General features: G+C 36.3%; 1 protein-coding gene across 43 annotated transcripts in view; it reads left to right on the forward strand.

The window, feature by feature from the left end:
- The window catches only part of Adgrl2 (adhesion G protein-coupled receptor L2), a 624,560-nt gene that overhangs the window by 364,220 nt on the left and 237,340 nt on the right, over positions 1–23,000 (forward strand). The window contains exon 1 of one of the 43 annotated variants that reach the window (XM_048814168.1): positions 799–999. The exons of 41 other annotated variants lie outside the window; for them this stretch is intronic. The gene's annotated coding sequence lies outside the window, so the exon portion shown is untranslated. Of the gene's footprint in view, positions 1–798; positions 1,000–23,000 lie in introns of those variants that run through there. One more of the 43 variants, XM_048814143.1, reaches the window with a different exon arrangement.

Below are 23,000 nucleotides of genomic sequence, written 5' to 3' on the forward strand. Positions count from 1 at the left end.
TTTTTTTTTTTTTTTTTTTTTTTTTTTTTTTTGATACTGGGGATTGAACCAGGAACAGTCTACCTCTGAGCTACAAGTCAGTCCTATTAAGGTGTTGGTTTTATTTATTTATTTATTTACTTACTTACTTACTTACTTATTTATTTTTGAGGCAGGGTCTCACTATGTTGTTGAAGTTGGCCTCAAACTTGAAATCCTCCTGCCTCAGCCTCCCGAGTCACTGGAATTATAAGCATGTGCCACCATGCCTGGCTGATCCCAGAAAATTTAAGATAAAAACGTTCAACATATGCAGTGATGTTCATTTTCATTGGTTGGAGAATTCTGAATATATTTCCTTTGTCTTTTGTATTCCAAACATTTGCCATTAAAAAAAAAAGTTGAAGTATTTTAACTTTTTATACTTAAAGAAAGTTATATTATTAAGGAATGAACATCAAAACGAATCTATTTTTGCTAAATGGCTATTTAAAAGAGGATGGTTTCTAAAAAGGAAACAAACAGAAAGCAGTAGAACTGCCCAGTCCTGCTCTCTGCAGCCCAATCCTGATTCAGCAAATAGGTATTTGCCAGTAGCAATGAGCATTGTGTACTACAATGACGGTGCTGGTTAGCTCGATACTGTTCCCACACCTCAGCTAGTCGGGGCCAGTGCGTGGGTAATACATGAAGTCACTGGGTACCTGAGCGAAATATTGAAAGCTACGGAGGTTATGAGGGTTTAGAGACAGGTGGAACTGGCTAAATGATCACAGCCACACCCACCCTTTAAAATGTACTTGGCAAAGAAATTCATGTCAATATGACACCTGTCTGCGTAGGAAATTCATGACAGGACAAAAGGGCAGGCTTCGGATACTAATAGTGTTGTGACTGGGATCTCCCCAGGAGCCTCTCTGGGAAAGACTCTGTGTTCCTTTCTCACTTATATACCAATTGGAATTGGAAGAGGGCTCCATAACTGACACTCTATGAGGACCCAGAATTCCTACTGATAAGGTAAGGTCAATTATACCTTTTGTTTTGATCATTGGAGACAGATTACAAATCTCTTACTAGACCTTGCCTTTCCGTATGTAGATTACTAGGGCAATCTTGGCAGTGTGTTTCAGGGTCTTGAATTCAAAGGATGGAACTCTTTGGTGCCTGTTCTAAAAACAGACATCCAGCCCCTGCCATAGCTGTCTGTACAGTTTCTGCCTAATGGGATGCAGAGAAAGGAGGAAGATGATGAGCTGTGGTAGAGTGGGAAGGAGTGATTTCAGAGAAATGTGTCAAAACAGCTCATCTCCAGAGGCCCCATATAATGATGTTTTAGTAGCCACCTATATCCTGAGATTTAAATTTATGAAAGAGATATAGTGATATCTTAATTGCTCTGAGGATGTCTTTTCAAAAGAATTGTCACAGAAGCAGTTCCTCCTTCAGAGGAGCTGAGAAACCCAAGGAGATGGCTTTATTGCAGAAGAGCTGAGGAAAGCCTCTGTCCTAGGAGTTAACGTTTATGGATCTCTTTGGCAAATAAGAGTCTCCATTTCAATTCTGTTCTGTTTGATGAAGATTCAGAAAGTCTTAATCAAATCTAGCAGTCCCTACTGCTTCTTTCCTTCCTAATCTCCCTGATCTTGAATTATGAGATCCTTAGCTCTTAAAATAAAGCACCATTTGTTATAGCCTTTTCAAAATTAAGACTAACCCCATCAAAACTAATTGTTTGTTAACATCAAATAAACAAATTTTTTTTAAGTTTGATGAACTGTTTGTAAGCTCTAATCAAGTGGGTGGAGTCATAAAGGAGGGGAGGGAACCCGCTGAAACAATATATGTAATTTGTTTGCATTATTATTTGAGATAATTATGAAGCAAGCGTTCAAAAGCTGTTCTTTATCTTTAGACCAGAAGTGGGGAAGATGGGGGAGAGGAAAAAGCACAAGAACACCCAGCCATTGTCAGCTGCTCTCTAAAATATTGCAGGATTCACAATTGTGGAACATTAGCATTACTGAGAATGCCAGGGACAGAAATGTCACGTTGAATGTAGAGTGATGACTTCATAGGAAGGCAAAGCTGAGGATATGACCAGTTTGCAGTCACAGAGAAATCAGCTTTAATTAATTTGAGTGCCAGCTCTGTGTATAATTACACAGCATGAGAGTTTGCATGCAAATTCGGAAATGCTGATTGTTCAAATACTTGCACTTGCTCATTAATACGTTGGGACTAACCAGGGCTGGCAAGCAGACAGGGTACAGCACACAGTGCCTGCAGGCTAATTTGTATTATACTGTAGTTAGCAAACAGATTTCAGATGTTTCTTCTTTCTTTAAATAATAAGCACAAAAATAAGTATGTCATTTTCATTGGTGACATACCTTGTTTTCTTCTCGATTAAAATAAAAGATTTGGGGTTTCTAAAAACCTGTTGAAATTGGAATTGATGTTATCATTACCCTGATTTGTAACTATTTGACATTGGTAATATTTATGCCAGTTCTAGGATATTTCCACTTGACATTTCATGCAATTATCTAAACTGATCATATTTTATAATTGGTAGAACTATATTTTTTAAAAAAGGTAAATTTATACTTAAATCCCAAACAGAAGAAAACAGTGGTCATAGTTGAACTGCCAATTTGTCTATCAAATCTAGTACCTTGTGGCAAACATCAGTCCAAAGGTTTCAGACAAAGGATTGACTTCATTGTGAAAGTACCTCATCCTAAAATGTCCTAAAGTGAGACTTTTTCCATTCTGATCTCTGAATTATTAGGAAAGATCAGCTTCAATCAAATTGCCAAATACCTTAACCACATTCCAGAGGGGGGAATTTTTTTTTGTTAAATCTCAACCCTGGAAATACCTGATACTTTCTTCAGAAAATGTTGTAAGAAAACATCATTTTATGGGGATTGCCCAAGTCCCACAGATCAGGTACAACCAATGCTGTCTATTTTGTTGCCAGCACTGCAGTGCATTTCAATTCTACAAGTGTTAATGAGGCACCTATTTCTGTCGAACACTGCATACAGTGGTAAGCAAGGTAGATACAGTCCCTGCGTTGTCCATCTCTCTTTTCTCTCAGGAATTGTCTTAGGAAGGAACCTAACACAGTTTCCCTGGGAAATACATTCTACTAGCAGTATTACCTTGGAGAAAGCCCACATTATAGAAACTTGAATCTATGGATTTCCACAAACAGTTCTCAAATCCCATCTGGGAGACTCACTTACTGTCCACTATTTCTTTAACCCTATCCCTGTGCCAGATGAAGGGAGCTACCACTACCCCTGGGGTTGAATACAAAATTGGAAAGGATATGTGAGGCAGTCTATAAGGCAAGCCCAAAAGTTTTATAAGAAAAGATTGAAGAGGAAGGTTCTCATACCCTTCCCTGAAAGTCTATAACTGTAAGAACAGTCATCTTTCAGGAAACAAAGGAAGACACAACACATAGATGGATACCGGGCATGTCACACCATTTGGCTCAACTACCAGTAGGCAAGTTCTGTTTGAGTATTCTTCATATGGCAGCCTGAGGAACACCAACTAGACAGAATGGTCCTTCCTTCCTTCCTAAGAAAAAAAAAATCTGTTCAAGTGTTCCACATGAAGGACTTCCTATAGATACGGGATATATGTATAACTGAAAATGGAAAGGGACATTAAATCATTCAAATATATACCTCGGCTCCCACTTCATTTTCAGAGTAGTTTAACCCTCCTTACTACATAGCAATAATATGCAAAAAGGAAAGAAAATTCAGGATAGTGAAAGGATTATCTTCGTGATGTATACGCTGTAATTTGGAGATAGTGTACCCTGAGCTCCAAGTACCTTGAGCTCAGACAATATTTCTTTATAGCTCTATCATGGACACCTCTGTCACAGGACACCTATGGACAGAAAACAAAAATAACAACCAACCTCAAAAGAAATGAGCAAAACATGTATGCTTTAAGAAAATTCTGCTGGGCATGGTAGCACACACCCTGTAATCCCAGCTACTCAGGAGACTGAGGTAAGAGGCTGGGAAGTCTGAGGCCATCTGGGGTGATTGAGCAAGACCTGTCTCAAAATAAATGTGTCACTAATGGGGCAGAACTTGAGAAATGTCCAGGTAACAGGTTAGCTACAGAGTCTTTTGTTGGTCTTATTGTTGTCAATCTTACTCTAAGACAGAAGAAGAAAGGAGGTTGATGCCAGAGAACATCTAAGGTAGAGGTGAGGAAAGTTGTGAGTGATGTGCTAGGTGCCATTGATCTCAGTGGAGACACTGGTGAGAGCATCTCCTGGGAGGGTCTAGGAAAGGCTGGACATCACACAGTGATAAAAGGCTCTACCATCTTATGGAAGAGAAGGAAGAACAAAGTCATTCAAAACAATTTACAATGGAATTGGGGGGGAAAAACAGGAGGGAGAGTAAACAAATGGAAACTGTTCACTGTAAAAACTTTATTTAGATGTTAACTCGTGCCAAGGTGAAGTGAGAACTTGAAATCACCTAACAGTTTATAAGTTTACATTCTCCAAGGCTGGTACACTGAAAGTAGTGTTTTTTTTTTTTTAATAGTTTAGTGCTCTTGTATTTTGTACAAGTGTGTTTCTTGTGCATAGTTCCTGAGGAAGGAATTGTGGGAAGACAATGGCACATGAAGTAAAGGAGACAGGTAATGCCAGGAGAGCTTGGTCTTCAGGGAAAACCTACCACCTCTGGGGCCACCTCTTCCCCTCTGCTCACCTTTGGCCTTGCTGATAATAATAAATGTATTATTGCCCACAGGAGAAAAGCCTGCATGGGGATGCCTAGGTCTCCCTTATCAGAGCACTTTCCTCTTTAAGCACTCCACATTTCCATTGACTCATCCCCTGCATGTGAGGTGCCGCCATATGCAGGCAGGGCAGCCATCGCCTGAAAACCACTGGGAATGCAGCACCTGTATATTACTTGACAAGAGAGAAAGCCCCAAAGGCCAACACTCCACTTCATGTGTCTAGAATTACCATCAACATTTTAGGATAGGTGAATTCTTAGGCTTAACTGGCTATTCCAGTTTTCCTACCTAAAGACGGGAACATAGGACATCAGTCATTGAGTGGCTGCCAATGACACCAGGGCATCCCCTGGGAGTGACCACCCTGGGAGTGGGATAACAAGAGCATTGAGCATTAAGAGATTCCTGGAGGGACTGATGTTGTGGGATGTGAGCATATGGATCTCCAAACACCAGGTAGCAGTCAGTTTGCAAAAGAACAAGACAACAGTTGTCTCAGAGCATCTCTGGCCTGCCATTTACTGCCTCTTTCTATTTCCTTTTTCTTTGGTCTTCTGCCTCTGCTGTCCTCTTCTTGACCTTTTTCAGATCCCAAATCTTAGGGTCCTGTCAACCAGATAAAAGAGTTTCTAACATGTAGCACATGGGGAATGTTGAATATTTTTTAAACAAGAATGATAATCACCGAAATTCCAAATCAGAGATTTATTAAGGATTTATTCATGTGAGGAGCTACAGCGTACGCAGGGGATTTGAGGATAAACTCATCAGGCCTTTTACTTATGGACCTCATCATCTAATGGGGAGACAAACCTGTTTGACTTGAATACTTGATGATGCAGAGGTACCAAGGAGGAAGAAAAGACAGTGAGAGAGCAAGATAGTTCTCCTGTAGGAAAAGAAAAATATTGGCAAATCAAATGAATCGAATGACAACCAAAAGCACTTAGGTATGGAAATGTACATAAACATGAACAAAATGGTATTTTAAAAGTATTGTTTCTGGCAGCAATATATAAATTTGTTTGGATACAGAAGAGCCTACAGGCATTTAACCGGCTGTGGAGATGGTCTGTTAGAAGAGAGGGGATAGAAAGGCAGAGGTCCATCAGAGAAGAAATTGACAGGTTCTTGTAAATTTCTGTGGAAGGAGACAAGAAATCTGTCATATTTGATTTTAAGGTTTCACATCTTGCTGATGACATATTAAAAAAAAAATGGAAAGAAACATGGAAGGGGACCAAACGTGAAAAGGAAAATATAGATTCAATTTGGATGTCTTGAGTTTTTTTTGAGGTGCTAAAGCCTGTCTTTGTTAGAGCAGAGTACAGGGTGGAACCTGTATCCAACACTCTGAAGAGAGGGAAGGTTGATGACGGAGCTGTGGGGTCATCTACACACATGGACCAAAGAGCAGATAAGACTGTCAAGGAAGAGAGACCAGCAGAGAAAGAAGCGGAGAAGCAAACATTTGGGTGACACATTTGGAGGATGTGAAGAGGAAGGAGACAGAAACTACAGTCCCACAGTTACAAAGAAAATCATAAATCCCCTAGAAAGTGGGGAGGGGGTAAGAATTTTCTGGAAGGAGGGCCTGATTGGGTGACAAGGAGGAGACGAGAAAGATGAAATGGGAGAAGACTGGATGTCACAATGCATTAGTCACTGATGACTTTCAGGAGAGAGATTTCATGAACGGAGGTTTCTCTTTATGGCAAAAGAAGTCAGATGCTGGGTGATAAGGACTTACCAATGTCTTTGGCACAATCAAATACTGAAACTAAAGCAAAGTGGTTTGCTTTCTAGGAGTTTACTTCTAAATTAGACGGAGAGAAGCTGAGGAAGAGAGATGCCTCAAAGGCTGAGGCCAGGTCAGTTTGGTCAGTGCAGCCTTTTACCCAACCAGAGACCTGTTGTCCTTGTGGTTTCTTTCAGCCTCTGACTTCCTGTCATCAAGTGAAGGTGGGTGGCAGTTAATGGGGAATTGTTATGAGGTCCAAAGATGACTAAGGCTATAAATCACAATCAGGCTCTTCCTACAAAGCCAGCTTTGGAATTACAGGAATTTCCCCATAAGAAAGTCATCTCACTCCACCCACTCTTCCTGGCCCATTTTACCTTTTTGAACACAAGGGTATCCTCTTAGGTGCATGCACATTTCTCATCTTAAGTGTCCAGTCCATTTGGAAAGAGCTTCATAATATTCCTTTCATGTAAAGGTGTTTGATCGTAACAGAGTACACAATCATCAGAATAGCTTTACTGTCATGTAATAAATTCAGTGCTCGGTCTTCCTACCTTGTCATATTTAGTTTAAAAACATGCCAAGGGGCTGGAGTTGTAGCTCAGTGGTAGAGCGCTTGCCTTGTATGTGTGAGGCACTGTGTTCAATTCCCAGCACCACATATAAATAAGCAAATAAAATAAAGGTCCATCAACAACTAAAAAAATATTTAAAAAAAAAAAAAAAAAGCCAAGACCAGCTGGGAATAGAGCCCAGTGGTGCAGGGCCTTCCTACCATACCTAAAGCTCTGGGTTTGATCCCTAGTACCACACACACAAAAAAGGCTAATCTAGAAAACTCTTAATGAATGTATATAATCCCTGGGCTTTTGCTTTGAATGTTTATCTTTTCTTTGGCATCCACATATTGGCTGAAGTTCAGTGCTCAGATCTACTGAAAGCAATCTGATAACAAATAGCACCACATTACCTGTGAGTAGAAAATTATTTTTGCTCTTATTCAAATACTTTTTCATTAGCCACCCACAAATCCACTTCAACTACATACAGATGCCTGTTTACAAGTGCAGCTGAGGTGTGGTATCTAGATAGTTGGAAGAAAATATAATTATGTGTTTACCTAATAGAGAATCTCTGTATTATCAAAGAGATATGTATGAGGAATATGAATTATCTGTATGCTTTACTAACGTAGAGTTGAATTGCACATTGTTTGTGTTCTTCTTTCCAAAACACAAGTAGCTATTTTATATGCCTAGGCTTCTTCTCTATTTCTTTCTAGTTGTAAGACTATCTTTACCACTTACATAATTTTGCAGAATTTTTATTTGTGTATATATGTATGTACGTGTATACAAATTTTCTTTCTCTATCAGGAACTCAGGCAGGAACCTTCATAAACTTGCCCTGCATGGTTGTTGGTTTATCTGTCAAAGAAATTCATTACCAAGAGAATGTCTTGCTTTATATGCTTACTAAATTTTTAAAAAATGTTTTTCATTATATTTATACAAACGTAACTTGGCTAGCTCATAATTTACCAAATGCAAGCATTTGTCAGGGTTATTTCCAATCACTCAGAAAAATGTGCCTTTGTGTATTTTGATTATTTAAAGCAATTTTGTTTCCATTATGCGTACGGGCTGCCAGAACAGCATGACTGTCTTGACTGAGGAAGTAGGAATGCTCTTAATTTTCATACATGCATCTGTAGAAGTACTTTTGATTGTTTAACCAATGTACAGATAGTGATGAGGGCATAAATGTTTTTGCACATGTTTATTTTCCTTGGCACTTCAGAAGAGAGGGATAATGCAAAGGAAAATTACACATGGTGTTTGCATTTAAATACATATACACTAGATTGTAAGTTGAGGAAATGTTTAATATTCTGAAGCATAAGAATTAGGATGTATTCCTTATATAGAAATCTGTCATATGACTTAATTTTATTTCTATACTTTAGCTAAACTTTTTTTTTTTTTTGGCTTTGGGTTTATGCAAGCTTTTTAACAAACTCTGAAGTTCTAAGGGATCAAATATTATTAAAACTTACTTACTTTGCCTTAAAGAAAATCCTTATACTTGTTCATTAGATGATTCCTAACAGGAAGGGGAAACAGCTAACCAAGTCAGGGCATTAGAGGTTATTCTTGTGAATATGGTGTTACCGTATAACTACAAAACCAAAGGTTTTTTTTTTTTTTTCCTGGCTATGTATTAAATTTCATTGAATCTTAAGATGGTATCAATAGTAAAATGCACTATTATTTTACATTCTACAAAAATTTTTAAATCCTGTCAATGAAACAATAAAAATCACTAATGGAACAAACTTATTTTAATTTCAGAGATGTGAAAATGGGGCAAAGATACATCCTGTGATGGATAAAATAGAGCATATGGAATAATTATGGAGCTTTAGCTCTTGGAGGAAGTATGCTAAGCACATCAACTCAAGGGTGCTCTTTCCTGGCTTGAGAAGATATATTATCTCCTCTATTCAATGGGACAGAAAAATTGTTCTATGTATTCCAAATGGTTTCTAGCCTCTTCCCATATATAGAATTATTATAAAGATATTCTTTCTTCTAAGAGAAATGACAATGACTTAAAGGAGCAGAATAGCAGTACCAATAGGGGAAAAAAATAAAAGCACCTTGGGTTTTAAAGTTAATCTAGCTGAGATTTGATTTCTCTACTCACTTGTTCCTTCAGTACCCTGTTCTTCTACCCCAATAGTCTTTCCCTTCTAGATCACTGTGGGACTAAGAGGTAGTAAAAATTTTGTTATAGGAAACTGTAAAAGGTATAGATTCTAAATATTTCTTTACAATACCATTATAAAGCCATATTTTTAAAAAATAATTCAATGGGCTATGAACATAATTCAGTGGGAGAATACTTGCTTAGCAATGTACAAAGTCCTGGGTTTGATTCCCATGACTAAAGAAAAAAACAGAAAGGAAGAAATGTATGTAGGTCAACCAAAACATTTAAAAATCCAGAAGAGGTGTTAAAACAACTCTCAAGCAAATTGTTATAAAATATAAAAATTAATAATTAAACAAGTAAAGTTAATGGTTTGGCTATCAGAGAATAGAATTTGAGAGAAATAACCTGGTTCCCTGTCCCTGTCACCACCTAATTCAGTGACTGGCCAGTAGTATTTTCCCAGTTGAAGTTTCTTGAGTTGTTTCTTGATTTAATAAATTGATTAATTACAGCCAGAGTCCCTTTTCTTATCTGTTTTGGAGATAGGCATTTTGAGGCAAAAAAAAAAAAAAAAATTCAAGGAGGAAATATTAAATTGTATTCTAAATGTTTCATTACATATTTCTTTTCAAGATGTTTTCTGTCATAGTGTCAGGTTCTTCTGGCGTTGAATACAATATTCAATTACTCATCACCTATCCATCTTCTAAGTAAACACCAATGAAGCAACTCATGAGAACCAGGCATTCGGATAGTAAGATAAAAAGTGCTGCCCTCTACAGCAGTGGCTCTCAAAGTGCTAGACCTAAGAACCCGTCTCCATTCCCCCAAATTATGGAGAGCCCAGGAGCTTTTTTGTAGTGGATTATATTTTTCAATATTTATTACATTAGATATTAAAATGGGAAAGTTTAAATGTGTAGTTATTAATTCAAATAAAAAGTCATAACAAACCCATTTCATAAAACATTTTTAAGAACAAAAACTTGATTTTAAAAAAATTAGTCTAAACGGTAACATTATTTACATTTTTTTAAAAAATATATTTATTTATTTATTTTTTTTCAGAGGACACAACATCTTTGTTTGTATGTGGTGCTGAGGATCGAACCCATGCCAGGCGAGCGTGCTACTGCTTGAGCCACATCCCCAGCCCCAATTTACATTTTTTTGCAAATATTTTTAAAGTCCAAGTTAAGAAAGGACAGATAAATTCTGATTTCCTTTTTTTTTTTTTTTTTTTGCTTGTGGTGCTAGAGATCAAACCTAGGACCTCACACATGCTAAGTAAGCACTTTACCACTGAACTACATTCCCAACTCTCATGTTAGCTTCTATGTCAGTCTGTTACAACATATTATTTTGTTTGAAACATATGAAGAAAATTAGTCTTACACTGATTGTTAGGGGAAGCGGGAGTATTTTAATACCCTTTTCAGATTAATGTGATGTTCTTTGATTTAAAAAAAAATAAAATACATTGGTTAATCTTATATTTTGAAGAGATCTTTTACCCACACAATAAAAACATGAGTATATAACATCATGTATTGTTCATTTAGAAAATACTGTTTTTGAGTGAATTATGCATATTCTCCAAATAACAACATATTTCATGATGCATCCTTTTAAAAACACCATTGTTAAATCAATGCCAATCTTATCTGAAAAATCTCTACATACTGAACAGCTATCAAGTCACGATGATAGCAACACATTGTTTATTAAGTTATTAATTTTGTGTGAATGTTTGAATTTTATCATTGGTCACATATACTATCAGTTGTCTTCCTTGAAATGTCTGGCTCTCTTCCCTTCACATTTTTATTAGTAGCTATAAAACACTAAAGCCAGAATAACCATAGTTGCTTGGTCTTTCCTTAAAGCAAAAATGATATTCCACAAAAAGAGCACCTATCTCAGTGTACAGCTCAAACATGCATCTCAAAAGTGCTTTTCCTGGGCTGGGTTGTGGCTCAGAGGTAGAGCACTCACCTACCATGCATGAGGCACTGGGTTTGATCCTCAGCACCACATTGTCCACCTATAACTAAAAATAATTTTTTTTTTAAAAAGTTCTTTTCCTGAAGAACTGTCAGACTTCAATGTAGAGTAAAAATATTTTTTTAATTCATTCCATTTTGTCACACAGAATGTTAACGATATGTATTTTTCAGGAAGTTTGGATCTTATAAAATTATTATTAATTTTAATCATTTTTAAAAGACATTCTAAATTAGAATTGGTAGTTTTTAAATTTGTTGTATGTTTTGTGTCATTTTGTTTTGCTTTACTGTCAGTATAAGGTAGTTAGAAATATAATGACAATAAAACTGCAACATAGTTTGGCACTGCTGCCTTAATTTATGTTCAGGTGTTGCTGGTTTTGTATGCCAATGTTTTCCATCATTAATATAAACAACAACATTGTGAAAAAGACAATGTCTTGATTTCATTCTTAAAGTGGATTTGACTTTGCAAATCTCCCTAAAAGGGTCCAGAGATCCCCAGGGATCTATCAACTTGACTTTGAAAACATTCTCTAGAGATTCAAAGGGATAAATAAGTAGAATATTCATGGGTTTCTAGGAAGTATAAGGAAAGCACACATTTTCATTATTGCATGAAGGAGGCTATGTCTGAGTGGAATCCTGAAGCACACCTCAGTATCAGCCCAGTAAACAAGAAACCCTTGGCTGATTGAATCCTAGGTCTAGAAATATTATTTCTGTTACCATTTTTCTAATATACTTTATAAAGTCTAAGGAAGCTCAACCACATGGTTCTTATATGTTAATTGTATTCCAGAAAACATGTATGCCCAGTTGAGTAAGGTCATTAATAAACCATTATGGCTCCAGGTTGAGTTACTATGGGAGTGTGGAAGGGAGGACCTGCAAAAGCTGCATGAGATTCCACCTTCCATTGTACAGGCACTTTCATGTAGTAAGCCAAACGTCATCTATTTTGTGTACTTTTAGACTCTGCCCCAATAAAAATAAATTCAAACCGGTCCTCATCAATGTGACCTGGCAAAATGTAATTAACCATTTTGACTAACACTAAGAGAAAGTAGACTGACATGAATTGAAGTCCTAAAATGTGACTTGTTGGCCTTTCAGATGTGATCACATTTAATTATCAAATAATTTAATAAGTATTGTAAGATTCCCATTCAAGAGACTGAGGTTCAAAGATATTGAATAATATATCAAATGTTACAAAGTACAAAAGGTTCAGAACTGGCTTTTGGACTACTGTGTCTAATTTATGTTCAGGTGTTGCTGGTTTTGTATGCCAATGTTTTGGGAAGTCTTTCTCAAACTATAGGCTGTATAGCTTAATGGGAGCAGGCAAAGGTGTGTCAGTAGTAAGTTAAGTCCTTGCATATGCTGCTTGCCTTCCTGGAGCACCAATGTATCTTGGTAGAGGATTCTTAAAATATCTTAAAATTCAAAACAGAAATACATATAATAGAATGGAAGCCATTTGAAGATGAAGATAAGAGACTTCCAAGAAATTTCCAATTAAGAGGGAATGATCTGGGATCTTCCCAGAGCATCTGAGAGTGGAAGTTCAGACTCCTCTATATTGAGGGATTTTTAAGATGCACTCCAAAACATTATTTCTGCTGAGAATGGTGGTGCAAGGCTGTAATCCCAGCGGCTCAGGAGGCTGAGGCAGGAGGATCATGAGTTCAAAGCCAGTCTCAGCAATTTAGCAAGGCGCTAAGCAACTCAGGGAGACCCTGTCTCTAAATAAAATATTAAAAGGGCTAGGGATGTGGCTCAGTGGTTAAGCACCCTTGGGTTCAATCTCGAGTACCAAAATAAAAATAAAAATATTAAAAAATAACATTCCAGAAAACTTGTTCCCATTCAAATTCTTATCAGTAGTGTAGGANAAAAAAAAAAAAAAAAAAAAAAAAAAAAAAAAAAAAAAAAAAAAAAAACCAGAGACATTACTTCTTACATCAAACAAACCAACATGTTTTGGTCATAACTAGACCAAATGCTATCCATTTAGTGTACAGAGCAATGTAAAAGTCTGAACAAAGTGCTAATAATTCCTGATAGCTGTGAGTGCAAGGCAAATTTCTAAGTATCTTTCACAGATATAACACCAGTGAGTAGCAGAAGAGGTGAGATTAGGAGGGAGAGAATCGATTAACTCTAATACTTAAAACAGCCACCATTGGCCAATGATGATCATGATGATGATGAGAATATGTGTGACAAAAATTGTATTTTTTGAGTCTCCACCATGTGCTGAGCACTATGCATAAATTCATCTTAAGTAAGCTGCACAATAATCTTTTAGGTTGATCTTATTATCCCCATTTGTGTACGTACTCAGATATATTACTATTGCATTCATGTTATCTCAACAAGTCTATGAGCTATTATTATCCATATGCTGCTGATGACAAAATTGGTCTCAAAGTAGATAAGTAATTGCCCAGGTTTATACTGTAAGTAAATGATGGAAATATACACATAACCTGGTGGGCTTGTCTCAGAAGACTTAGATCTTTCCATGCCATGTTGCTTTGATATTAGGTAGAGTTAAATACATAATTTATTGTCTAAACTTAGATACTTCTGAGATAACAGTGGTTACTATTAAAAATTGTGCCAGAGCAAGGTATATAAATTGGGATTGCCCCAGACAACAAGGAATAAATACATACCTTATTATTAGACAAAGATAAAAGCACTATCTACATGCGTTTATAGTTAGGCACTATCTAGATGCATTAATTTTTAAGAAATTTTAAATTATTTAAATTTCTAAAAAATTCTTAAAAATTAAAAATAAATGCATCTGGATATTTCTTTGTATTAAAATATTGACTAATCATTTCACCTTAAGTAAATGTACGTAATGGAGGAGAGATGCCTTTGTGTATGATTAATAACCAAGGAATAATTTTTCCTAGAAAATTTTTAAATGATGTTAGAGTAGAAGTGATATATTTTTATACACAATGAAACAGAAGTCTGGCACAAAACTCTAAAGGGGATAATGAAGGTTTAGAAAATTCTAATTTAGTATTAGAAGGTAATGAATGTGGCACTCATTGTGTTCAGGAAGGTTATAACTTACTGATGAAGGGGAGGAAATTCTGAGAAATAAGTTGCATACTTGAGCATTTTCCTATTTTAGAAATAATACTGTAACAATAACTTGAGAAAATTTTATATAATTGTCCAGGTAGCTACTCCACCTTGATCCTAGTACAGGTTTGGGCATGTTTTTCTTTTCTTTTATAGTTGCTTCTATTACAATGTATCATAGGTATAAGTCTTAATTTCTTTCCTGTAAAAGAAGAATAGCTTATAATTTCTTTTGTTTCTTTTTCTTTGATGCAAGGGTTCTCTCCTCCCAGTTTTTAACCTGCTTTGTTCAGTCTTTCTGCTCTAATTTTTTTTTCTTCTTCAGTAGATTTACATAAAGTTAAGTGACTTAAGCTGCTTGTGACATTATTTTTGGAATTTATTGCGTCTTGCTTTGGCTGCTCCTGATCAAATCCAGATTTATTTTCTAGAGGAAGCTAATTTAATGGGGGGAAAATTATTCTTTTGTAAAATAAATACTATAAACTTTCAACCAAACAGGCCACTCAAAATACAGGGGAAAAGTCACATTTGTTCACAAACACATGGATTTTTCTTTTCTTCTTTTTTAATTCTAAAGATATCTCTCTATATAGTCTTGAGTAATATAATATGTACTAACTTTGAAAAAACATTTTTTTCCAGACATTAGGTCTAAACAAAAGAAAAAGCAACAACTTAAACAGTATGTTTTACCACTATATTTTTTCTGTTTGTAAGTATGTGTGCATCTTTGCTTACAGACATCTTTCAACTTTTTAAATCCATCCTTACGCATCTGCATCTTTTTACTTGGTTGGACATAAGTAGAGAAGGCTTTTCTCTTGAGTGAACATGGGAGTTATTATACTACATTTTGAGTAAGAGTGTGCTGAGCAATTAATACAATACGACATGCAGTGGTACTGCCACCAGCTTACTTTCAATAGAAATCTGTATGCATGTCAAACTGCCAAGTGCTTGGGGGTGGGGATACCACTCATCTCTCTGCTGTTTCTTTCATTGTCTCTTTAAGAGACCAAAGACAGAGAACCTAATGAAACAGAAGTAGAGCTCTTCGGTCCACTGTACACATTAACAGAACTTGATGTTATAATTAATAAGTGAGGTTTTGAGGCCAACCAGATCAAGAAAGGCAAGGTGTTCTGCTCCCCCAGATACCTTTAAGCTTGGCAATACTAAAATTACTGATGGCTTACCTCTACACTCCAAAGCTTCACAGCATCATAATTGCTTTAAGGTACTGAAATATATGACATTAAATCATATGAAAACAGTGACAAGAGCAGAGAGAGGAAAGATGCAAGTGGCAAGGAAAAAATGAAAGGTATTGGTATTATTATATTGTTAAACTAATGTCCTTCGCTAAGGCCCACAACACAGTTTGTCAGATCTTAAAAGTTTATTTCTACCGTTAAATAAAGTATCTTGGAATTAGTTCCTATGCCTGGACATGGCAGGCATTGTGGTAAAGAGAAAAACAAAGTCCTTAGAGGCAGAAAGATTTGTGTTTGAACAGTTCTTCTACAGATTTGCATAGCCTTGAATTAGTTCCTCAGGTTGTTTGAGCTCTATTTTGTGATCTGTAAAAGAGTATCACTAATACAGTGTTATAACTACTGAATAAGTTCCTGTACACAAAGCGTCTAGTACAGGATCTGATACCACTCTGCATTTATTGGATTGTAGTTCTCATTAACAATATTGCCAGAACCTGCATTTTGATACTATCAAAATTGTATAGGCCACCAACACACTGAGGAATCTCTATTTTCCTTCTCCCTGTGTGATTAGCACTTCTGGAGAAAAAAAAAATCTCTCAGTGAGAAATTAATGTGGTATAGCCAAACTATAATTTGTCAGGGTCCTACAAAAAAAAAAGTTGCTCTTGACCACCAAAATGACCAAATCAAAATCTAAAACCAAAAATTAAGCTTGCCAAAAGCAGCAAAAAAGGAGAAAGCCATTAAAAAAAATCGATAGCCCAAAAAGTATATGTAGAAGGTAAATTATATTTTTTATAGTGGTAATGGAAATATTGAAGGAAAAGTCAGTATTTAAAGTGGTCAAAAGTGCTATACTTAAGTTCAAATACTACTCCACTATATAGCATTTGATCTTCAACAAAAACTAGAGTCCTGCCAGACTTAGTGGTGCAAGACTGTGATCCCAGTAACTCAGGAGGTTGAGGCAGGAGCATTGTAAATTCTAGGCCAGCCAGGGCAATTTAGCAAGGAGTGCGGATGTAGGTCAATAGTATTGCACCTCTAGGTTCAATCTCCAGTACCAAAAAAAAAAAAAAAAAAAAAAACCTAGAGACTAGAGTATTAAATATTTTTGACCTTTAGTTTTCCCATTGATAAAATAATGACAATGGTTCTACTTCACAAGATTGTCATGACACTTGTATGGGATTTCACATGTGAAGAAATCAGTAAAAGCCTAAGAACTCAATATCCTTATTAGTAAATGTGAGCCTCTTTTTAGTCAGTCCTATTGCCTTTGTTTTCTATCTTTCTCTAAGTCATCAGGACTTCCCAAAGCAAAGACATGATATATTTGCTTCTAGAACATTTGAGTGCCTTTGAGATCTCCATGAGAATGAAGCATTCTGGAATGTAAAACAGTTATGAGCCAGTTTTGAATGCTTCTCTGTATAAGTTGTAGGAACCCCAGGCTGGGCTTCTCTCCTTTGGAGAGAAACACAGCATGTCTCTCAAAAGGCCAACTACAAGTCAAAAGCCATACATCAGGTTTTGACATTTCACCATCAAAATTCATCTATCAGTGAAACACAGTTCATATGACTAATCTTGTTTGATTTGGCAATGGGGTGAAATGTCAATAGGCTTCCTATTTTGACTAAAACTATTAAACATACCAAAGGGAATATTACATGTGTGTTAGTCATCCCAGAATAAAGATGAGCATACATCCCTGAAAAGTTCAGCTATACTAATGGGATAATGGATAACCAGAATACTTCACATTTGAAAGGCATACTTTGTTCACATTTTTGCTGTGCTTGGAGAATTGTGTGAGTGTTGCCAAAGTCTTGGGTTTCCTTTGCCCCTTGCCTGGATTCTCCATTGACACTAATGGGAATTTCACCTTCAAGCTCGAGACAATATATGGAACTCAAATGACAATAGCAGAAGGAAAAGAATACATTTTATACATTGTGCTACAGAATTATTTTTTTCTTGACTGTTTCTGTTATAGTCATTGACTATTGCTAAGAAAGATCCATTTGGAAACCTGAAAACATATTGTCTCTAGAGGCCAGTCTTTTGAAAACATACTTTTACCCTTGCATGTCATCACAAATTACATAAAAGAATAATTATAGATCAATCTATATAATTTTAATTTTGTGGTTAGTTGATTACAAAAGCATACCCCTCTGGCACTGCCATTAGTCTATAAGGTATGTGTGCTTCTTTTTCCATTCCGAGAGAATGGCAGTTTTAGAGAAAAGATTGTCCGTATTGTCATAAGGAAATGTAATGCAAAATTTGCCACTTACTGAAATTTAAAGTGTGATGAACACTTTGTAGTTCATGTTCACACATTAGTAATAACCTGTAGAGCTATGAGCTGTTAGAATGCAGCATTAAAAAAAAAATCTATGTGAAAGAAGAAATATAAAGCCCATTTATGTGAATGACCAAATGTCAAAAATGTATTAATGCATTTTATAAGCTGTCCTGTTCATTATTTTGCTGACATAGAAACCTTGAAGTGTTTTGTATCCATTTCATTATCTACAAAAGTATGAACTATAATGGAATTTACATGAAATCCTGCTGCTGAGTGGGGCCTTTCCTGCATAGTCAGCTTTGCCTCTTAATCCAATCTTCCCCAATATAGTTGGAACGGTAGTTGCCACACTCAAGCAGCAGGCTCTCTTTTGTAAAGAAAAGTATGATTTTGAGCTGCAAAATGAACAGAAGTATTTTTCTATTACTCTGGATCTTCCTCTTGCTGAGTTTACATGAGAAGTCTAGCAGGAGGTGTTATTAAACAGCCTCAGAAATTAGCCCCAAAACAATTATCTTGGTTAAGCTATGGAAGGAGACACTAGAGGCTTAATGAAAAGAGCATTTGAATTTTTGTGATTGAATATCTGTTGGACACCTCTGTAGTTATTAACCCTTGTGGGCAGGATCTCAGATTTTTTATTATTTTTAATTGAATTGTTTTTGGAAAACTGCAGATTAAAAACACTTTTCTCCCCTGCAATTGTCAGAGATCCTGGGGCATACTGTGTAATAATGGGTTCTTGAAAAGTTTGGCTTAAACCTCCCTGGATGGCAAGGTTCATCACAAAATTAGGGTTTTATATCACAATGGATTTGTGGAATATATGTCTACCGTCATATAGTCCACTACCCATTTCCTACAATCATCTTTTTCCAACACCCATGGCTTTCTTCACATTTCGTAGTAAATTTTCCATGAATTAAAATTCAGGCGAGTATTCCAAAAATTTCCAGTTTTTCAGATCCCTTCTCCCCATGTATAACACAAATGTCAGCTTTGTCAGGCTTGTTTCTTTTCCTGTGGTCTTTTACCATCCCAAATAATTTCTCTCTACACAGCATTTGCTCTTTTAAAAAAAATATTTGCTGGATCTTACCATGTCAAATCTTAAAAGTTACTTAGTTGCTTTAATCTTTCCTCCCAAGCCCCCTTCCCCACTTCACCTCCTCAGTCACTTCATCATTTTAAAAATTTTCTCTTAACTCTCTCCAATCTTCCACATATTTCTGGAATTGAGTTCATCCAAACTGAATGCACTTTTCCAGGTGCATCATATATCATTGCTAAGTCTGGGATGTGATGGTTCTTTGTATACAGCCCAAATGCTGGTCGAATTTGTCTTCTCGCCCCCCTCGCTGATCCTTGTCGGCATGTTGACTCGAGTGTTTTTTAATATCTCCCACTGATCCCTGAGGGAGTCTTTCTGTGAGCAGGCTATCTTCAACCCGCTGGTCTTATGAAGGAATGTCATATGAGAGAAAGCAGGATTTGGCGAACCATGTTAGAAAATATGTCCCATCCCACCCCACCTTCTACCATTTTTAAAAACAAATCCATTCTCTTGGCATCTTTATTTTTGCTAACCATATTTTATTATGGAATTAAAATTAAAGCATATACAGATAAATTTCTGCTGACATGATCAGAGGGAAAGTGGAGAACCCATCTTAACTAAGGGCCCAAGGATTCTCCGAGCTGTTTTACAGATGTCTAACAACAACTTGTTGAAAAGTCCTACACAAAAATTAAAGTACCTTTACTTACTGAAATCAAACTGTGTCTTTACATTTTCTAAACCTACTCATTCCAATTCTTTCCACTACTTCTGGCCATGAAAGGTGCTCATTATATATACAAAATTGGAAATAAGAAATAAGAAAAAATAAAAATTAAATTTGATATTCCAAACTGTTTTAGTCAGCTTTTTCACTGCTGTGACTAAAAGATCTGACCAAAACAACTGTAGAGGAGAAAAAGTTTATTTGGGGGCTCACAATTTCAGAGGTCTTAGTTCATAGAAAGCCGGCTTCATTCCTTGGGGTTTGAGGTAAAGCAGGACATTATGGCGCAAGAATGTGGTGGAGGGAAGTAACTCACATGATGATCAGAGAGCAGAGAGAGGCTCCACCACCAGATATAAATATATACTCCATAGCCATGCCCCCAGTGAACCACTTCCTCCAGCTACACGCCATCTGCCTCTAGTTATCACTCAGTTAATCCCATGAGGGATTAATTCACTGATTAGGTTAAGACTATAGCCCAATCATTTCACCTCCAAACCTTCTTGCATTGTCTCACACGTGAACTTTTGGCAGACACCACATCTAAACAATAACAATCACATTAAAAGTTTTAAGGGGCTATCAGTTATGTGAATCCCTTCCCAGTGATTTGATAACAGCTTTCCATAAAATAAACTATATCAAATGTAGACCATTCCTTTTTGCTAAGTCACAATAGCATATATTTATTTATCTATATAATTACATATCACCCTCATCTTTGACTTACAATTAAAATTTGACTTAAAATATCTATGTAGTCACTTTTGAGCCATGAGGATGATATCAAAGAGAAAACCATAATCCTTTTCAATTCATCTTAAATTCTGTATCTCTTAAATTCTGTCAATACTTCTTCAGCTGCAGAGAGAGATTAAAAAAAATTGTAGTCTGATTTCAGCTGAATATCTCAAAATCTTAAAGTTTTGGCAAAGCAAGTGCAGGATTATATACTGGGAAATCATATTCCAGTCCACTAAGAAACAATATGACTCAGAAAACTCCCTAAACATACTTTACCTCATTATTACATCTTAATATATCAAGACTACAAATTTAGGTATTATGTTTTAGAAAAAGAGAGAAAGATAATGACTTTGCCTAATATTTAGCACTCTCTATTTCTGCAGAATATTTTCTTTGAGCCCTAAATTTAACTCATAGTCTGATACTTAAGCACAATGTAAGTTTATTGTAAAGCTGATAGGGAGGGCTGGAGGTATAGCTCAGTGGTAAGCACAGGTGTAGCATGCACAAGGCTCTGTTTAATCCCCAGCACCAAAAACACAAAACACAAACAAACAAAAAACCTGTGGAGAAAATTCCAGTCAAATCTCATGTGGGGGCCAGCCTGGATGGCACAGTTCTATAATCCCAGGTACTCAGGGTGCTGAGGCAGGGGGATAGCAGTTCAATATCTGTATGAGCAACTTAAGGAGACCCTGCCTCAAAATTAAAGAAGCTAGGGATGTAGCTCAGTGGTAGAGGGCTTGCCTAGCCTGTTCAAGGCCTCAGGTTCAATACCCAGTGTCTTTTAAAAAAGAAAGAAAATTATGGTGGAACCATAAACTGGACGTCAATAAAAACATTTCATGGAGGCTGTTTCTTACTCAGCATCTGCTTCTTTTCTCTTGCTCTTGTGGCATTCTCTGTCTTTCTCTGGGTGTCTCTTCCTTTTTTCCTCCCATCTTTCTCTGCTTCAGCACATGCCCCTACTCAAGCATGGCCCTATATTGGCTTTATGTTTCTTTTCTAATCAAGAACTCAACTAACTGTGCTCTACTTCCACATTCTACAGGGCAAGAGAATCAGATCCACTCTTTTGGGGCAGGTTCTCTCCTCTGCCCCAGGCCAATCTGTTGTGATGATTAGGGAAGGGTCATCTAGTTTAAATATGGGAGCCATACCCACATTGACTTAGGATGAGTTTTCCAAGAGGTATTAGGATTGGTAAATGCCTAGATCAAAATGTGCCTGCATTTGTTCCATGCTGATATACAAATGTAGGGAGAGACTTGTTCCTATTGGGTAGTAATAATTCAGTGCCTGAATTTGAGGATATAATCCATCTTCCAACCATTTTCATTTTTAAATTTTTTATGGTAATAGAAGATTTCTAAAAATCTAGTTTTAATCCTAAAGCTAAATATTTTTATCTATATTTTTCAACTGAAGAGCCATTTGTCCATGTCAGTGATCTTTGATTCCACAGAAACAATTTTTTTTAAATGTAATTTTTTTGCCCTTCTAAGTTCCTATTTGTAGTTATTTTTAACTGGTCTGCTGTACCTAGCAATTTTAGTACTTTCTTGCAGTACTGTTTTTCTCAAACTTATCTGACTTTGCAAAAAATAAATGAATAGAACTACCTCTTGCAGTGCCACATTTCAAGCACTTTTAGAAATAATCCATCATTAACGGTGCTCTCTGTGTTAAGCAAAATGATTAATCTGAACTAGAGATTTGATGATGTATATATTTTTCATCCTTTTTGTTTTCTTTCAATTTCATAATTTTTGTATTCCTCCCTTCTGTTCTGTTATAATTAAAGTCTATTATGGAATAAACTAAATCATTTTCTCTTTCTCATTTAATTTCTGACAGTTAATCTTTCCAGGCCTATCGAGGGTTATTTTAAGGAAAAATGGAATAACATAAATTTAAGTTATACCTGTGAACAACAAACTCTTTAAATCAAGCCATCTCCATTGTTAATATCCACCACCCTGGTCATATACTCCAGTTCTGGAGACGTATAATAAATGGCTACATTTACGGGATTGGCCATGTTGTAGTTTATTGCTTCCACTATCCAGATACATCTTCTAATCGTGGCAGTATGAGTGAAATGACAGCCTTACCTAATGACTGATGAGGGTAGTCTCATCATGGTTCTGGTCACTGTGATAAGCATCAATCACAAAGACAGCCAAAGATGTCAAATCTGCTGAGATGCTCTTTAATCCCGTGAACCTGGGAAGTCAAGACTGTCAGCACAGATTCAAGCAATTGTCTTGCTCCATGGTCCCTAACCCGGCCCAGTTAGAAGAACCATGTCATCCTAGAGTTCTCTGCTATGAATTTCACTTTTCATAAAAGGATACAATGACCCATACCAGGGCACACTGTAACAAATTCCTTTGGAGACATTTGACACCACTTTACCCAACATTTTTTTTTTTTCTGAGAGCTACTCCTGTACTTTTTGCTATACTTGAGGTTAGAAAGACTTGTAGAAGAATTTTTAATTTACCAACTATAATAACACCACACTAATTCAAAGAAATACATAGGAAACATGTTATTTATTTAGCCAACATA

Source organism: Marmota marmota, unplaced genomic scaffold (assembly GCF_001458135.2).
Source record: "Marmota marmota marmota unplaced genomic scaffold, marMar, whole genome shotgun sequence".
Taxonomy (NCBI): domain Eukaryota; kingdom Metazoa; phylum Chordata; class Mammalia; order Rodentia; family Sciuridae; genus Marmota; species Marmota marmota.